Consider the following 18,483-nt stretch of genomic DNA (forward strand, 5'->3'; position numbering starts at 1 on the left):
TTGTGGCTGCCCACAACATGACGTCTGTAACCCCGAATGCTTATTTACGTCCATCATGGTACTTAAAGAGAGAACCATACCTTTAAACTGCCCAGATTTTCACAGAATATCCAGATTTCTTTTACTCGTATTGGTCTGTTCCTCATAAACTTTGTAGTTTTCTGGATTTTTGGGGTAAATCAGTGAGGATTGAATTCACTAAATAATGACAGGCATTTGAGTTTCAAGCTTCATATCCTTCAGAAAATGCAAGGTAACACAAAACCTTTCTAGCAACTTTATAAGTTTGTAAGAGCAATATTTAACTTTTGTCCCTATTTTTTGTCCCCCATTATATTTGGCTTTGTCCAGATTTTGTTTGTCAAGAGGTTAAGAGCTATGGAGAGAACATATTTTATTTTTTCAACAGCTATGCATAGTTTAACATCTAAACAGTGTACTTTTGTCACTTAGTCTGTACTATTGTGCTTAGTTGTTGTGTCTTTCGGCTTTTCCCAGTTAAGGGTCGCCACAGCGGAACTCCGGTCCGCTAATGATAGGCAGTAGATTTTTACGTGCCGAGTTGCCAGCCCTGATGAACAACTTTCAACGAAGGTACGCCCATTCACGCATGTCTCCACACAGAAGATGTTCGAGCTGAGAATCAAACAGGACAACGTCTTACTGTGAGGCGACAACGCTACCACAGCACAACCACCGCAGTACTATTGTGCTTAGTATTTGTGAAAATTATGTAGTTTATATTCGGGAGGGTCCACGTTCTATTCAGATGAATAATATCACCCCCAGTCTGATGTCACTCAGCACATTCCCTTGCCATGCTCTGGACTTTGCATATCACTTTGAACATCCCAGGATTCTTTGGTTCCTATCAAGTCTGTTTCATAAGGTTTTTATTGAGGATTACAATGATTGTTGATGTGCAATATTTCACATATCAATTATATATGTATTCACCACTGTTGGCATTTTATTCCAAATGAAAAGTTAAGCATGAGTTATAAAAGTAAATATTACTTAAATAGATCCCTTTAACAGTAATATTTGAACTACTGCAATGTTCTGTTATATTTCAATAAAAACTCCCAAAGCTTCTACATGATTAGCGCAAAAGTTCCTTGACTTTGTTAATTCAAATGCCCTGGAACATCTTGTTCATACCCCAAGAAGAAGAATAAAGATTCTAGATCTGGTCCTCAACAACATGTCAAACAGATGCACCACCACAACTGTCAGACCCTCATTAGTTAAAACTGATCACAAATTAGTCACCTTTGAGCTGGCACTAACACCAGAACTCACAAAGGGTGAAATTGGACTAAGAAACTTCAGCAAGACAAACTATACCCTCCTAGGTGAAGGTATAAATGCATTCCAAGCCCCACCCCAAGCTGGAAGTGGTAACTACACTGAAGCTTACACTAAAGCCTTGTACAATCACTTGCATAAGTTGTAAAATCTGAAAGGTCAAAAACAGCTGTATTGAAAGTTAGGAGTACGTGACTGACTGCATGGAGTACGCAAACACTGTGATCAAAAGTTATGTGGTCAAGGAAACAAGTCCTTATATGAACTTATATCCAATTTTCTTTTTCTACCTAGCAACAAGTATTCAGGTATGTCTTAATGCTTACAGGGAACTACCTGATTGGTGCACCTAGTTAACTTAGTATCAGTATTATCTAAGTGTATATAAGCTCACAGCTTCTTTTGTTTGGGGAGACTCCCTATATTGATTTTGGGTCTCCCACATTTGTGTTAATAAAAGTGTCTATGAAAGAGAAAACTTGCGCTGAGTGTTCTTTGATTTGCGATTGACTATTTGAAAAAGTAAATGCATTGCCTGTTGACATTTCTTAACAGTTTGGCACGTGACTTGGATCAGAAATCCGGGGATGGGCTCGAGCAGATGGTTAACGTCTCATTAATGGGCCTGCAGGCAGTTTTATGTCTTTCAGGACCTCAGACATTTGCAAGTGCCTGATTTACATTATAAGTCTTTTCTCTCTCTCTCTCTCTTTCATGGAACTTTCAAAAAGGTAAATGGCATGATTTGTTACTGAATGAGTGGGGGCTAAATAATCTTCTGGCGACATACGTGTGAGTGTAGGTTACCGACTGTTGTTCGGTGTCAAAAAAAAAAAAGGGGAGACAACATGGAAGTGAGTGCAGGTAAAGAATTACATCCAGAAAGAGGAACTCTGGCTGGCTACATGTTTTAGAAAGTTTCACAAGAAAGCTGTTTGTATCTGAATCAGTGGGTTACTCTCACCAAGAATGATGGGAAATGATGCTTCCCAGCTAATGGCAGTTTTGAGAAAGGTGTACTGGCTAATTTACAAAAGAAACTAAAAGAAAAAGGGACAAGGGTACCATTGGGATGTTGGGTGGCTTTTAATGATTGGCAAGCGGAATCAAAACATAGGGAAAAGGACTCCATAGTACGAAGCTTAAAATTTAATCAAGACAAATTAAAAGGGCAGCTGAAGGCATTGAATCACACAGCATATAAGATGTGAATAGTAGAAGGGAAACCCTTAGAGACCCCACCATACAAAGGGCTGTACCCCGTAGTGGGGTTAAGTCAGTTAAATATAGGTTCAACTGAATCCTCTGAGGAAGAATATGGTTTTACTCCACCGCAACTGACTGCACTACCTGCGTATGAAATAGCGGACCAGGCACAGGCGCATGAGCCACCAGCTCAATGGCAGGTGCAACAATCTGCCATACTCCAGCCTGTCTGGCAACCCACCAATGATACTGTTCAGCAACCACAGTTGCTGTAAGGTGCGGATCAAATGGCACCAACAGTAAGTGATTCCTAAGTTGCATCCACCTCCAATGAAGCAGCTTGTCAAAGCGAAGACCAACTCGACCCTAGACCTCAGCTTAGGGATGAATCCACCCCTTAACTGGCTCAGAGATGCACACTAGATCTAGGGATCATATTTAATGTTTTTAAAATTTCTTAAGGGCAACAAAAAGCAGGGTTCAAAATCCATGCGGAAACCGCTAGGGCACTTCCTAATTCTCATTGATACTGGAAAAGGTTATTTAAGACTGGATAGGTTAAATCCTGATTCTAATGGGGACTCTTCCGCCTCATCTTCATCTGAGGAGGATGATGAAAAAGGGTATTTTCCCTTAAGAGAAGTGGTATGAGTGGTTTTGTGTTGTGGTTCCTTTAAAATGTGTTTTACCTTGTCATGTCATTCATTGTTAATTTTCTGTGGGAAATGATGTAACTAATTTGCAGGGTGGGATGGGTTATTTAAGCAGTGTTTTGCACTTTGTATTTGTATTCTGATGAAGTCAGTGGAGTCTGACGAAAGCGCTTAATTGAATAAAGAAGAGTTTTCCTTTTATCCGGATCTGTGGTATTGTTGGCTGCCTACTTCTTTATCTGTTTTTCTACAGTTTGTCTTGGTCTTTTGGCAGTTTTTGGTTACTCATGGAAGGAGGACAGCCTATTAATTCCATGGCTGGTATGGACATGGAGACTTTGACATGGGTACTAGCTTCTTTATCGGCTACAGTTAAAGACTTACTAGCTAATTTTGATAAGTTGGTGCCTTTGCAAACTAATACGGCTGGTATCAGCATTTGCTCCCAGTTTGGGGGGGGGTGCAGGGTGTTCGCAACCTTATGAACCCTCGCTCATTACCCCTGCACAGAGGGAGCATTCTCATGGTGTTGAATTACAGAGGAGGAGCCATAGTTCGAGTTCCACATCTGGTAGCGCGAGAGCTACACAACAAGGCAGACCCAGAAATGGCGATGTGGGTGCTGCATTCCCTTCCACAGAGCAATGGCTCAAGAACGAAGTACAGTTATGTGACAGTAATAATAGACCTGATGATATTGCTGGGTCTTTGGACTCGCAACTCAGGTAATTTCAGGACTTTATTTTTAAATATAAAAAGCTTCAACTGGAAAACTCCTATTTTCAGGAGTGTGTTAACAGAGAGCAAGTGCCTAAAGGGCTGAGACTTTGGAAATACCCGATGGGACTTATTAAAAATTCGCAGTTACGCATGGACCTTACTTCTTTTTTCATAGGTTCATAGGTTCATACTAGGCTATCTGCCCTAAGGCATTTATAAGCCTAGCCCAAAGTTATGTGGCTTACGCCACCCCTTATGTTATAAATACTGTGCCCATTAGTTTGTTGTGCCTCTGTCCAGCAGTGACACAGAGATGATTCCGGGGGTAAACCTACGATCTCCCATCCACCGGTCAAGATTTCTCTTAAACAGAGCCAGCGAGGTGCTCTGCCTCACATGTACCGGGATTTTATTCCACAGCATGGGGAGTCTCTGGGTGATAAATCTATCCCTCCAGCACGTCCTATTTATATCCGTGCTAAGGTTTAAGTCTCTTGCTCTAGTGGTTCTGGTGGATTTGGATTTTTTGAGGTGGAGCATGTCCATTAATTCCGGGTTGGTCATGGCCTTGTATGTCAGGCACAGGTCACCTCTGAGCAGACGGTATGCAACTGAATAGAGTTTGAGTTTCTTCAGTCTGGCAGCATATGACAGGTTTTGGAGTCACTTTATCCTTTTGGTGAGGAACTTTTGGGGTCTCTCCAATTGCTGCAGGTGTCGGGTGAGATACATCCCGAATGGGGCATTGTACTCGATCATTGGTCTGATAAGTGAAGAGTACAGGGGAACAATGACCTCACTTGATCTGGATGTGAATCCCTTCACGATCAGGTGGGCAATGTAGAAGGTCTTTCGAACCACTTTAGCAACGTGAGTGTCAAACGAGAGGCCACTGTCAACCTGGGTCCCCAGGTCCCTGATAACCTCTTCTGTGCTTAGTGGGTTGCCACCTATATGGTAGCTTGGGGTTACCTTGTTTTTCCCGAAGGGTATGACTATACACTTTTTTGCGTTTAACTTCAGGCCATGGCTCTGGCACCAGCTATCAGTTTCCGTGAGACCCCTCTGAAGGATGTCTGTGTCCGATGTACTATCCATTATGGCACCCAGTTTGCAGTCATCCGCAAACTTTGTCAGCCATAGTCCTCCTATGTTTGCCTGTACTTCTGAGAAGTAGATGCTGAACAATAGGGGGCCAAGGACTGAGCCCTGTGGGACACCACTTGTAACCGGCTTGGAGTCTGACATGGCTCCAGCAACTCTAACCCTGTGGGTTCTGTCCTTTAGCCAGTTTGCAACCCATCTTGTGACATATGGGTTTACATTTAAGCTGGTAAGTTTCTCTATAATACCCGAGTGGGGTATTGTGTCGAAAGCTTTTGCAAGGTCAAGGTAGGCTGTATGGACTGCCTTTCCCTCATCAATGGCCTTGGTGACTGTTTCGAAGAAGAAGTGGTTTCCATTGGTCCGGGGGCCCTGAAGGTTACCACACCTGTCTTGAGTAGTGTGAAGTTTGCTTTAGAGAAGTTCTTCACTGTGGTCTTTTTTGTTTGGGGTGGGGGCGGGATGTGGATTTCTAGTGAGATTAGTTTATGATCTGATCTCACCAATGAGGGATATACTTCTGGTGTGGAGCATTTTGTCCCCATGTTTGTGATGATGAGATCTAGTATATTTTCTCCTCTTGTGGGGACGGTGACTAGTTGTTCCATGGCATTTGAATTTATGAACTCCAGGAACCTTTGGGCTAGAAAGTTGGGGCTTGAGTAATGTTCCCAGTCTATATTCGGGTAGTTGAAGTCACCCAATATGATGGTGTTTGGTGATACATTTATACCCTCCAGTGTCTTCAGGAAGGCTGTGTGGGTTTCCTGAGTTTGAGAGGGTGGCCTGTAGCATGCTACAAATTGTAGAGCAGTTTTGCCTATGGTTAATTGCACCTAGATGGTTTCTGATGCTTCGTGCGTAGCCACTAACCTGGAGGTGTGGGTATCCTTGATGAATATGGATACACCCCCTCCTTTTGTGGTGTGGTCTGGGTTTTGGGGCCAGAACGCATGATATGAGATAAAACCTGATAGTGCTGGGGTGCTCTCAGGAGCCTTGAACCAGGTTTCAGTCACAGCACAGACATCGATGTTCTCCATACTGAGAAGGGCCTTGAGTGCGTGCATTTTGAGATTTAGACTTCTGGCATTGAGCAGCATTACCCTTAGTTTCTTCCCGTTTATGTTTTCTAGGGTGGTAGGTTTAGAATTTGAGCCTTGCCTAAAAAAAGGCACTATGGGGGTGGCAAGAGCCTTAGCCAATATCCGGAATCCCAGGGGTGACAGGTGCAAGCCGTCCCTTGCGAAGCAGCGTGGCTTGTCGAGCATGTCATCCCAGGCAGACAGGCACTGGATCCCCTTTGAATGACACCAGAAATTAAGCCAATTGTTAAAGCTGATCATCTTGTCACTATATTGTGGCATCATTCTTGGTGAAGAAAGGATACTGCTCAGGGTCAGGGTCATACCTGCCTGGGCTACATAATCAGAGAGCTCCTCTATGTCTCTTTTCATGTAGTCCAGGGAGGTACGTCTCAGGTCGTTCACACCAGCATGGACAATGACTGTGTCATACTTGTACTTGCCGTGGAGTGACCTGAGTGCTTGTGTTATGTGGTGGATTCTAGCGCCCGATAGGCAGCTTACCATGACCTTCTCCTTGTTCAGCCTAGTGAATGGGACGTCAGTGTGTCTGACTATGGAGTCACCTATAACAAGTATGTTTGGTGTTGTATTTGGCCTTAAGGGCAGTGACTGCTTTGCACACTGATTTTGTTGTGTATGTGTTGTTTGTGTGGTGTCTTGAGTTTGCAGTTGCTTGGGTGTCTGCTTTGGAGGCCTCTGCTGTTTAGGTAAATTTTTACTCAGAGCCTCCAAGTATGTCTTAGTGTGTTTATGTGTTTGATTCAGTGGTGTGGTTGAGTTATGTGAGACTGGTATTGTGGTGTGTGTAGTTGCCTTCTCCTCCTGCCTGGTCTTGCCAGTCCTGAGTTGAGAGAGCTCAGCCTCCAGTTTGGCTAAATAGCTGCATCTCTCGCAAGTGTTAGTGTTATGTGGGAGGAGGAGAGGGTTGTCCGTGTACATGAGGCAATTGTAACATTGCCTCAGAATTCCCAGATTCACCAACTGGGCAGGAGAGGATGCCAGCATCTGACCCTTCGACATGCTAGAAAGAATTATGAGTTGGTATGAGACAGAAAAGTAGAGGGCTTAGCAGGGAAGTGGGCACTCCTGGGGGGTTTTGCAAGTGAGGGATTTGTATAATATAGGAGTGCTTGACCTGCAAAGAGAATGCTTATAAGACAAGGGATATGCTTTTAAGACAAGTGCTGAGCTTTTTGAGAAGAAAAAGCTATTTGGAACAAGTGCTGCACTTTTTAGTGAAGGTGTAAACTGTTTAGGTTCCTCACAGAGCAGTTCTAAGGGAAAAATTGAAGAACAGACTTTATGGAGCCAGAAAGAGTTTAACCTTGTTAAACCAGCGCTGCCCGATGCTGCTCTAGTGGCAACCCCGCACTAAATCGTGCTAAAGCACGTTAAAGCATGCTTGATAGCAGGGGCCGGAAAGAAGCAGGAACAGACCCAAAATGGACAATAAAACTACAGTTTCAAGTCAGTAACCACCTCTACGGGGGGCAGGGAAGCTGCTCAATGTTATTCACTGCCACTGATCAACAGAGAGACTTTCCTTTAGCCCAAGCAAAAATGGCCTCACAGAAACTTTCAAACAGTTCAGGAACAGCAAGCCTGTAACTGAACTTTTTTAACTCTCAGAAAAGTGGGAAAAAAGCAAGATTTTTTTTGTTTTTTTTTTGTTTTTGTTTTTTCAGAGATAGCAGAGGTTCACAAGTAATATAAAATTATAACAGTACAGTAAATGACCCCACACAAGAGTGCTAGGTCAAGGACAGAAAATATGCAAGTTTTGAGAAAAAAAGATTTAAAATTAAGTGCAAACAGGAAATTCAGCAAACAGTTTTTGGTTGTGCTCTAAATACAGCTACTAATGCAGAAATCAAGTTTAACAAGCCAGAAAATGCTCAAGCTAGGCAGCTATGCAGAAAAACTTAGCAAATAAACAGAAAAAATACTTAAAATCTCAAAAGTGGCTCCCTTCTTCTCTCAGCGTTTTCTCCTCTTGGTGGGTGCTTCACCAACAGCCAACAAGCCTGAAAAGACGCCAAAACCACGAGGCAACTAGGTTTTAAGAGAGGAAGATGAAGGAGTTTTAGAAATTACCCCTATTGGCCAATAAAACTACAGTTTCAAGTCAGTAACCACCTCTACGGGGGGCAGGGAAGCTGCTCAATGTTATTCACTGCCACTGATCAACAGAGAGACTTTCCTTTAGCCCAAGCAAAAGTGGCCACACAGAAACTTTCAAACAGTTCAGGAACAGCAAGCCTGTAACTGAACTTTTTTAACTCTCAGAAAAGTGGGAAAAAGCAAGATTTTTTTTTTTGTTTTTGTTTTTTCAGAGATAGCAGAGGTTCACAAGTAATATCAAGTTATAACAGTGCAGTAAATGACCCCACACAAGAGTACTAGGTCAAGGACAGAAAATATGCAAGTTTTGAGAAAAAAACAATTTAAAATTAAGTGCAAACAGGAAATTCAGCAAACAGCTTTTGGTTGTGCTCTAAATACAGCTACTAATGCAGAAATCAAGTTTAACAAGCCAGAAAATGCTCAAGCTAGGCAGCTATGCAGAAAAACTTAGCAAATAAACAGAGAAAAAATACTTAAAATCTCAAAAGTGGCTCCCTTCTTCTCTCAGCGTTTTCTCCTCTTGGTGGGTGCTTCACCAACAGCCAACAAGCCTGAAAAGACCAACAGGCAAGGTTGTGAACTGTTAAAAATACTTAGCAGTGACAATAATGGGAAAATGTCTATGCTTTTAAGACATATTGACAAAGTTGAAGTTAGTATTAAAAACAACTTGTTATATGAGAGTGTCAAAAATTATTTTTTTAATGTTTTTAAGATTGTTGACAAGGGGTTGACTGATTTAAGAGCTAGAAAACAGCGTAAGCTGTTAAAAGATAAGCGGGACTATGATGCTGGCAGATCATACCCTGACCTCCCCAGAAGGGCAACAAGCCTGTTATTTTGATAGAGTCAATGTGGAATATGATGAAGCTCATAAGGAAATTTTGGAGGTGGATGATTACCTGAATAGGGATGTCCCTTTAGAACCTCCACAAGTGAGGATATCAGAGAGAATTCAGAACCAGAGGAAGATGGGGCCTGGCAGTTTCAGGTACGGGCAGAACAACTACCAAAATCAGTGGAGGGGGATGAGGGAAGCTCAGAACAGATGATTGAAATGGTCAAAAACTTGGATGGTGATTTTACAGTTTATAACTATAGCCATGTTCATGTTTGTTTTAATTGGGCTAATTTATTTTCAAAAGGTTTGAACTTTGTTCCAGCTAAGAACGCTAACTTGGCTGTCACTATCTTAAACTTAAAACTTTTTTGTAGGAAGCTTAATTTGGCTTTGTATTTTAAGAACAACAACCAAACAGTGGTTTCGCACTTACTTCTCAGGCCCAGTACATTTATTCTACCGGTGCACCCTCTCACTTACATTTTTGAAGCTTTGTGTGAAAATGAAATTAGGGAACTTCTCGTACACCAGAAATGAACCATGGTCAATAACTTAAATCACCAGGAATGGTCACTTCTCCAAGATGTTATTAGTAACCCGGAGATTAGGTTAATGAAACCTGACAAGGGTGGAGGTCTCGTTATTATGAACACTTATGACTATGATAGTAAAATATTTGATTTGCTATATAGTGATACATATGTTGAGACCTCTGTGAACAAAATGAATATATCTTACAGAAATATCGACCTTACCTTGGATGAATTGTTACTTAATGGACAAATCAGTTTAGATATTCACAGTCTTCTAGAGCAGAGGTCCCCTAGGATCCCTACTATTTTTGGGATCCCAAAAACACATAAATCTGCCTGTAGCCCACCCCATGACCAATTTTTGATGCTAAGGCCTCGAAAACTCTTGGCATAACCAAATATATTGATGGGAAAGTTAAGAACATTTTGGATGGTATGGAGTGGATTATTAGAGACTCTTGGGACTTCCTTGCAAAAATCAAACCAGATATGTATGATGATGGGCTTATTATGGTCACTTTAGACATCAAGGACCTTTTTTTCTGTGATACCTCATGAAGAAGGCCTTGAATGGTTTTATGAATATTTATGTTTCAATACTGACTGGGAGCATGGGACAATATTGACCCTGAGGACATGTATGCAATTGATTTTGGATAACAATTACCTTAGTTTGATGGTCATATTTTCAAACAAAGACAGGGAGTTGCTATGGGTGCTTGTTGTGCCCCAGCATTTGCAAATATAGTATTGGCCTACTGGGAAGATTAATTCCTTAGGAACTCAGAGTATAAAAGGTACTGGGTCATGTATGGGAGCTACCTAGATGATATAGTAATCTTGTGGAAGGTTAGTGAGGCTAAACTAGAAGAGTTTGTTGTTTATATCAATGTGACCACTGATTTCCTTAAATTTACTATGACTAAGGATAAAGATAGCCTGAACCTTTTAGACATTACTATCAAAAAGGACTATACTAAAAGATGTTTATTTCTCTGTTATATAGGAAACCTATGTATTCTAATGCACTATTGCACTTTGAAAGCTGGCACCCTGAACACCAGAAAAAGGCCCTGGTTAAAAGTCAGTATGTCAGGGTTGCCAGGATGGACTCAGAGGACGATGATTTTCAAAAAGAATGTGAGACACTAAAGGGCATGTTAGTAAAAAGAGGGTACCCCCCCTGTTTTGTTAACACTATTGAGAACGAAGTTAAAACACAAAAGGCACACTGGGTATATTGTTAAATTGCTATGTGGCAACACTGAGTCTGTTGGGACCCCTCATTTAGACCATGATAGGTACTCTAGGGCCTTGACTATACCTTATACACTTGATTTCTGTGACATCAGGAAAATAATTGAGAAACTTTGGGAAATTTTTGTTATGGATGAGGAGAGTATTGGGGTCCTTGGTGATAAACCAGTTGTGGTTTATAAAAAAAGACACCTGCTTTAAGGGCCTTTTGGAAAAGAACTCGAGGTTTTTAAAAAATGGGGGTTGCTTTAAATGTGGTAGGTGTGCTCACTGCCGGTCTATTGTGGACACAGGGGAGATTATTATTAAGAACTACGGGTTTATTTACCCAAAGAAAAGGTATTACTGTTTTTCAAAAGGGGTAGTGTATGCTGCTTTGTGTGACTCATGTGATGGATTTTATATGGGTAAAACTAAGAGGGCCCGCAATGGGTTTATGAACATGGCTATGAAATCAGACAGAAAAACAACAAAAATGTGTTGTACAAGCATATAGAGATGTTCTCTTTGCACAAGTTTAAGTTTTGTGCCATTGATCATGCTGACCTGGTTTCAAGGGGTGGACCGTTGGAAGAGTTTTTTGGAACTTCTTGAATTAAAGTGGCAAATTAAACTTAATGCCAGTAAAAACCTGGGCTCAATGACAGGGTCAGTATCATGGCTCTACTGAGACTGAAGTCTTTGTATTTATTGTAAGTGATTACCAACTAACAATGAGTGGTTCTGTGTTGTGGTTCCTTTAAAATGTGTTTTACCATGTCATGTCATTCATTTTGTTAATTTCCTGTGGGAAATGATGTAACTAAATTGTAGGGTGGGATGGGTTATTTAAGCAGTGTTTTGCAATTTGTATTTGTATTCTGATGAAGTCAGTGGAGTCTGACGAAAGCGCTTAATTGAATAAGAGTTTTCCTTTTATCCGGATCTGTGGTATTGTTGGCTGCCTACTTCGTTATCTGTTTTTCTACCCTTAAGAGAAGTCCCAAACCCTGCACACAGTAGAGATGAAACTGCCCCTTCTACCATAACTGTTACCAGGATGTAGTCAGCTGTAGATTTACAAGCGATCATAAAGTCGCTTCCACCCATACGGTCTAACCCAGCAAAATTCCAACGAATTTTCGCTGGTCATGTTAGTCTTCAAAACCCCACTATTGAAGAAGAAAGGGTGGTGTTGCAATATGCTGTTCCAGCTGACCTCTTACAATGAATATGGGACCATGCAAATGTCCCAAACCCTGTTCCGCAGCATGGAACAACAGGAAATGATGGCTTTGAGTCCGTTAGAAGCCACATACTGGATGCCATTATGGTTATCTGCTCCTCTCTTCCCAAATGGTCGAAGATTAAGGCCATTCAGCAATGGGAAGATGAACCAGTGGACTCCTATCTATCACATCTTATGGACACTTTTGAAGCCTATTCAGGGAATCCCAAGCCAATGGAAGGTCCCGCAGCCAGCGGGTTGTACGCTACCTTTGTAGATGGTCTTCTACACCTGGTTTGAGATCAGTTGAAGAAGGTGGGTTTGAATTGGCCCAGCCTAGGCTTGCATGAGCTAATTACCCAGCTGCAATATCTATCTGATCTTATAGTAAAGGGGAAAAGGACATACAAAATCAACTTCTTCAGGCCCAGTTACATATGTTCTCTTCCTTTGGGCAGCAGCGCCGAAAAGGGAGAAATCACTCAGGAAGATGAGGTCTTAATGGACCAGAGGTTTGAGCGCAAGGTCTCTCTCAGTAACCCCGTGCAACTAATGGCTTCTGACAAGTTCAGAGGCAAATGGGGAATGGTGGTGGAAATAGCGACCTCTGTTTCAACTGTGGACAGGCTGGTCATTGGAGGGACAGCTGTCCATACCTAGCACCGCAACCACCACCGCCCTCTCAAGAATTTTCACCAGGTAACCCCTTTAGACAAGGGGAACAGTCCCAACAGTCAAAATGGACAGCTGTCAGCTGCTTGGGCTGTCTGCTCACAAAACTCTGTATTGTCAACTGGGACTTTACCACCTGGTTCATCAGCTCAAGTAGCCGAATTAGTGGCCCTTTCTACTGCCTGTCAATTGGCCAAGAACAAAGCAGTCAGTATATATACTGACTCTCGCTATGCGCATGGTGTAGTACATGATGGCGATTCCTTACATCTAATGGTACTATTATCAATAATGCATTTTATGTAGACATGTTGTTACAATGTCTTTTGTTACCAAAACAAGTTGCTGTTATTAAAATTGCAGCCCACCAGTCTGATGATTCTTTTGATAGTAAGGGAAACACTATGGCAGACTAGGCTGTGAAACAAGCTGCTCTTTCCACCTCTGTTCAGAGACAAACAATGCAGCTGTGTGTATTTCAACAGGTGTTGCAAATGCCTACTTTCTCAAATCAGTGTTAATTGAATCTACAGAATGATGCATCAGATTCCGAGGTGACTCAGTGGATGCATGCAAGTTGTAAACGGGGTGAAGACTCCATCTGAAGACATCCAGATGGGCACCCTGTAGCACCAAAAGCCTTTTTACATCAATTGATCTGCACCTATCATCTTCCTGTTCATTTGGGCCAGAATTCACTAATTAAGCTGATCCAATACAATTGGTATGCACCTGGTCTTTCAGAATGTGTACGACATTTTGTGTCCATTTGCTCAATCTGTTTACAGTTTAATATTTCAAAAGGCACCCAGGTCTTACCTCAGCCTCTACCAAAACCATTAGGTCCCTTTTGTGCCCTAGAATGGGATTTCATCAAACTACCTCCTTCTGCACATTTTAAATATGTTCTTACTATAATTGATGTTTTCTCTGGTTGGTTTGAGGCCTATCCATGTGCTAAAAATGACGCTATTTCTGTTGCTAAGAAGTTATGCACTGAATTTATTACCATTTTGGGGTACCGGGTCATATTTATTCTGACGGGGCATGCACTTTACCTCTCACAGTTGACACAAGCATTACTGAAAGGGCAAATCAAACTATCAAGGTATGCCTAGCTAAGCTTACTGCAGAAACAGGCCTCACCTGGGTACAAGCACTACCTTTAGTATTATTCTCCATGCGAGGCAGGCCTCATCACTTCAAGGGTCTTTCTCCACATGAAATTATTATGGGTCGACCTATTCATATGCCCCTCACCCCACCACCTCCTTTTTCCTGATTATCAGTTACATTATGCTAATTTGTTGTCCTACTGCAAATCTCTTATTTCTGTTTTACAGCATCACCACCATCAGATCATACAAGCTCAAACTGTACCCGAACCAGACCTGGTAGTTCACCTTCAACCAGGTGACTGGGTGTATGTTTAGTCCTTCAGTCAGAAAACAGCCTTGCACCCCATTGGAAGGGGCCCTACCTGGTTTTGCTCACCACCTCCTCTGCTGTTCAACTACAGGGGCCATCTACCTGGATACATGTTTTACAAGTCAAGAAAATTGTTCCTTGAGAAGATCAGCAACCCCTTTCTTTCTCTTCACCTCAGGACATTCCGGAACCTGTTGCATGTCGCACCTGAGCCCACACTAAACCACCCTCTTAAAGCCATGAACTTTATTTTACTCTTCTAGCCATGACCACAGCCTCCCCCACTACTATGCATCTCCTGACAGACTCAACTGACTCTTCACTCAAGACTCTTTGCCCCTTTGGTACAACTGCAATCTCAGCCTTCATTGTGGGCCACTCCATTCCCTCAGAAACATTGTATGTGTATTTGCAGCACACTTCTTGCACTCCTACTTTTGATACTGTGGCCATTCCTTTTTTCATCTACTTTCATCAGTCTTGTGATCACCCCACACCTTCATGTCCACCGACGAGCAACTAGTTGGCACCCAAACTTTAACACATATCATGCCTTCAAGTTGACGTATGCTTCCTCTTTAAATATCAGTAATTGTTGGGTTTGCACAGAGATCCCTACTGCTCATAATGGTATTCTATTTATGAGCTTTCCCATCAGCACCTTTATGTACCAGCCTATTTTAACCAATCTTACTGGGGGGTTGTTGTCACATCCTAACAAGACTATGTCACTTTCGTTGACCTTTCACCAGCATGGTATTTTGTGTCTTAAGCAGAATGATCCAAAAAAGTGGGGTGGAGTAGTTGTGACACTTCTGCTATAAGAGTCTGCCATGCCGTCCTTCTATCTTCTATTGCAAACCAATCAAGGGTGAGAAAAGCGTCTTTTTCTGATTGGAGAATGTGCCCACAGGGTATGGCCAGAAAGAAAGTGATATCAAAGAGACTAAACACAAACTACTTCATCAGCACAAATGGATTTTTGAAGACGACATGCAGAGACATAACCTCTCTAAATACACTCAAATGCAGGATGATCTGGGCTTTAATGTATTGTTCCACACTGTTATTGACAATAAAGTTTCTGAAAATGTCTCAAATGTAACCTTAAATGATGGCTGCTACTTTATCTGCGGAGAAGGCATATAAATGGCTACCTGAGAATTGGTCTGGCAGTTGTTTTCTGGGTTATTTAGTCCCGGCCATAAGACATTTATATACTACCCCGGGGAAAGATCCAAAATGTTTGAGAAGTGAAGGCTCCTAGTAACCCTGTGGGTAAGGTGGATGCTTCCTAGATCTACCATCATGATCTTGCCCATGCCAGCACTAAAGGGTTAGCACATATGGACCTCGGGGATGATGTCATTTCCTGGGCTGGCATGATACCCTGTTATGGGGTAGTAAAATCAATTTAGAAACTGAGATAACTGGCAAAACTCCTTGAAACCCTGAGCCATTCAACTTTTTCAGCACTAGAACTTATAACTGAAGAACTGACAGCCATGAGAGCTGTGGTCCTACAAAACCATATGGCTCTTGATTTCGTACTTGCGGCTAAAGGGGGTACTTGCGCTTTAATCCATGAGGAGTGCTGTACTTTTATTCCTGACAATCAATATGAGATAACTAGCCATTTGGAGCTGATCCAGAAGGTGTCAGACCTGTCAGAGGTTAAGGAAGTCAATAGCTCAAGATGGGCATGGTTGACTAACTTATTTTCTGGCTGGGGGGGGGTTGCATACTAAAGCTGCTAATGTAATTGCTATACTTGTCTTAATAACCTTTCTGGTTCTGTTTTTAATAAAGACACCGATTTGTAAACTTTTGGCTGCCAAGGCAGCAAAAGCTCAATCAAAGTTTTACATGCCAGTTTTTAAAGATAAAAGCAATGAAGTAAACATGTGCAGTAATGCTGAGACTTTGAATGTTATGGTAGTGTTGAGTTATGGAAAAATGTTTGATAGACTGTATGGTGATGCTTAACCAGCATCAAATGGGGGATTGTAAAATCTGAAAGGTCAAAAGCAGGTGTATTGAAGGTTAAGAATACGTGATTGACTGCACAGAGTAAGCAAACACTGTGATCAAAAGTTATGTGGTCAAGGAAACAAGTCCTTACATGGACATATCCGATTTTCTTTTTCTACCTAGCAATAAGTATTTGGGTGTGTCTTAATGCTTACGGGGAACTACCTGATTGTTATATGCAAATCCTTTGTCTATTGTCGCACCTAGTTAACTTAGTATCAGTATTATCTAAGCGTATATAAACTCACAGCTTCTTTTGTTTGGGGAGACTCACAAATTGATTTTGGGTCTCCCACGTGTGTTAATAAAAGTTTCTATGAAAGAGAGAACTTGTGCTGAGTGTTCTTTGATTTGTGATTGACTATTTGAATAAGTAACTGCATTACCTGTTGACATTTTGTAACAAAGTGTATAAACTTGGCTGTACCAGAAGGAATCAAAGCCAGAGCCCCAAGTAAAAACAAGCTGGCATGGTGGGCATCCAACATCAGCAAACTTTACAATAAATACAAAAAGTTGCTGTCCAAGAAAACAAAGGCAAGGCCCCAACAATAGAAAAGCACCCTCCTCAGCCTCAATAGGCAAAGAAGACAACTTGTCAAATTCTCTAAGGGCTCCTTTTGACAGAAACCTAGCAAGTATAGCCAAAGATGATCATAAGGCCTTTTACAGCTACATACATAGCCTAAATGGTAGGACCCAAGCACATGCAGAACTAGTGACCAACTGTATCACACACACACTGATCCCAGAGAGATAGCAAACTTGCAAGCAGATAGGTTTGGCAAAAATTTCACTCCTTATCCCCTCCTAAGTTATCACAAACCTTCCCCACCCTACATATCTGAAGAGTAGGTCTTCAAAGCCTTGTCCAAGGCAAAAAAAAACACAGCTTCTATGGGACAAGACGACATCCCAGACTGTCTTCTAAACATGCTAAAACATAGACTAGCATCACCATTAAGTACACTTTTCAATCGTAGCCTAACCACAGACTTTGTTCCTGTGGAATGGAGAACAGCAACAGTTATTCCCCTCCACAATGGTGGCCTAGCAACAGACCCAGGAAATTACAGACCCATAAGCCTGACCAGCCTCATCTGTAAGGCCACAGAATGTATCATTATGGACCTCATAAATATACTCATAGGTGACCGCCAAACTCTGGATCCTACCCAATTCAGCTACATCAAGGGCAGATCCTGCCTGTTAAAACTGATGGATTTCTTTGAAAATGTGACCAGGACCATTGACAAGGGCAAATCTGGGCACAAAACATACCTAGAAGATAGGTTGTCACCTGGCTCACACACCAGGCATACACTATCAAAGTGGGTGGCTCCACATTGATCAGCAGATCTATTACCAGTGGGGTACCATAGGGGTCAGTGCTGGGCCCCACACAGTTTGGTATGTACTTTTCAGAAGTTCAGGTCAAAACTAAGGGGTTGCAGCTGACCAAGTTTGCAGACGACTGCAAACTAGGTGTAATAATTGAATTCCCAAATTATCTCAGTATACTCCAGGAGGGTCTCACACAGACCAACAACTGGTGTATTAGTCACAGTCTCAAATTGAATGCAAAGAATGCATCATCATTCCCTTCAACAAAAACAATGTATCAAATCAACAACAATAACCTGGCATCACAAGTTAACTGACCACCATCTATCTACTGCAGTAAGGAAAGCTTTCTACATAGTACACTTGATTAGTAAAGGCATCACCTTGAGACCAAAAGAGGTTACAACCTCTCTATAATCAGGACTTATCTGGCCCATAATTGAATATAACGCCCCATTCGGCATGTACCATACAAAGCACTTGCAGCAGTTGGAGAGATCTCAAAGGTTTCTAACAAAGAAGATCAAGGGGCTCCAGCATGTGCCTTACACAGACTGACTAAAGTCTCTGTCACTATACTCCATATCATATATTTCTTAGGGGAGACTTGTGCCTGGCCTGCAGAGCAATCCAAAACCAAACCTAATGAACTTGCTGCATAAACATAAATCAAACAGGACTAGGCCTACCCATTCCAGGGACCTAAATATGGCCTGCAACTTAAATAGGACATGCCGGAGGAACATATTTATCTGCCAGTGATTGCTGCATTTTTGGAACAGAGGAATCTGGACGAGTGGATGTGGCACTGTAAATTCTTACCAGAGATAGTGCCCACAACCCTCCTGGACATCTGCAGTCATCACTAAATGCAAACTTGGGTATTGACTAGTATTTCTATGCTATTACATTGGGATGAAGCTGCTAGCCTTAAAATGACCTCTGGGTCAATAGCCCAGTAATCTCC

Source organism: Protopterus annectens, chromosome 10.part0 (assembly GCF_019279795.1).
Source record: "Protopterus annectens isolate FY-2018-M chromosome 10.part0, PAN1.0, whole genome shotgun sequence".
Classification (NCBI taxonomy): Eukaryota; Metazoa; Chordata; order Ceratodontiformes; family Protopteridae; genus Protopterus; species Protopterus annectens.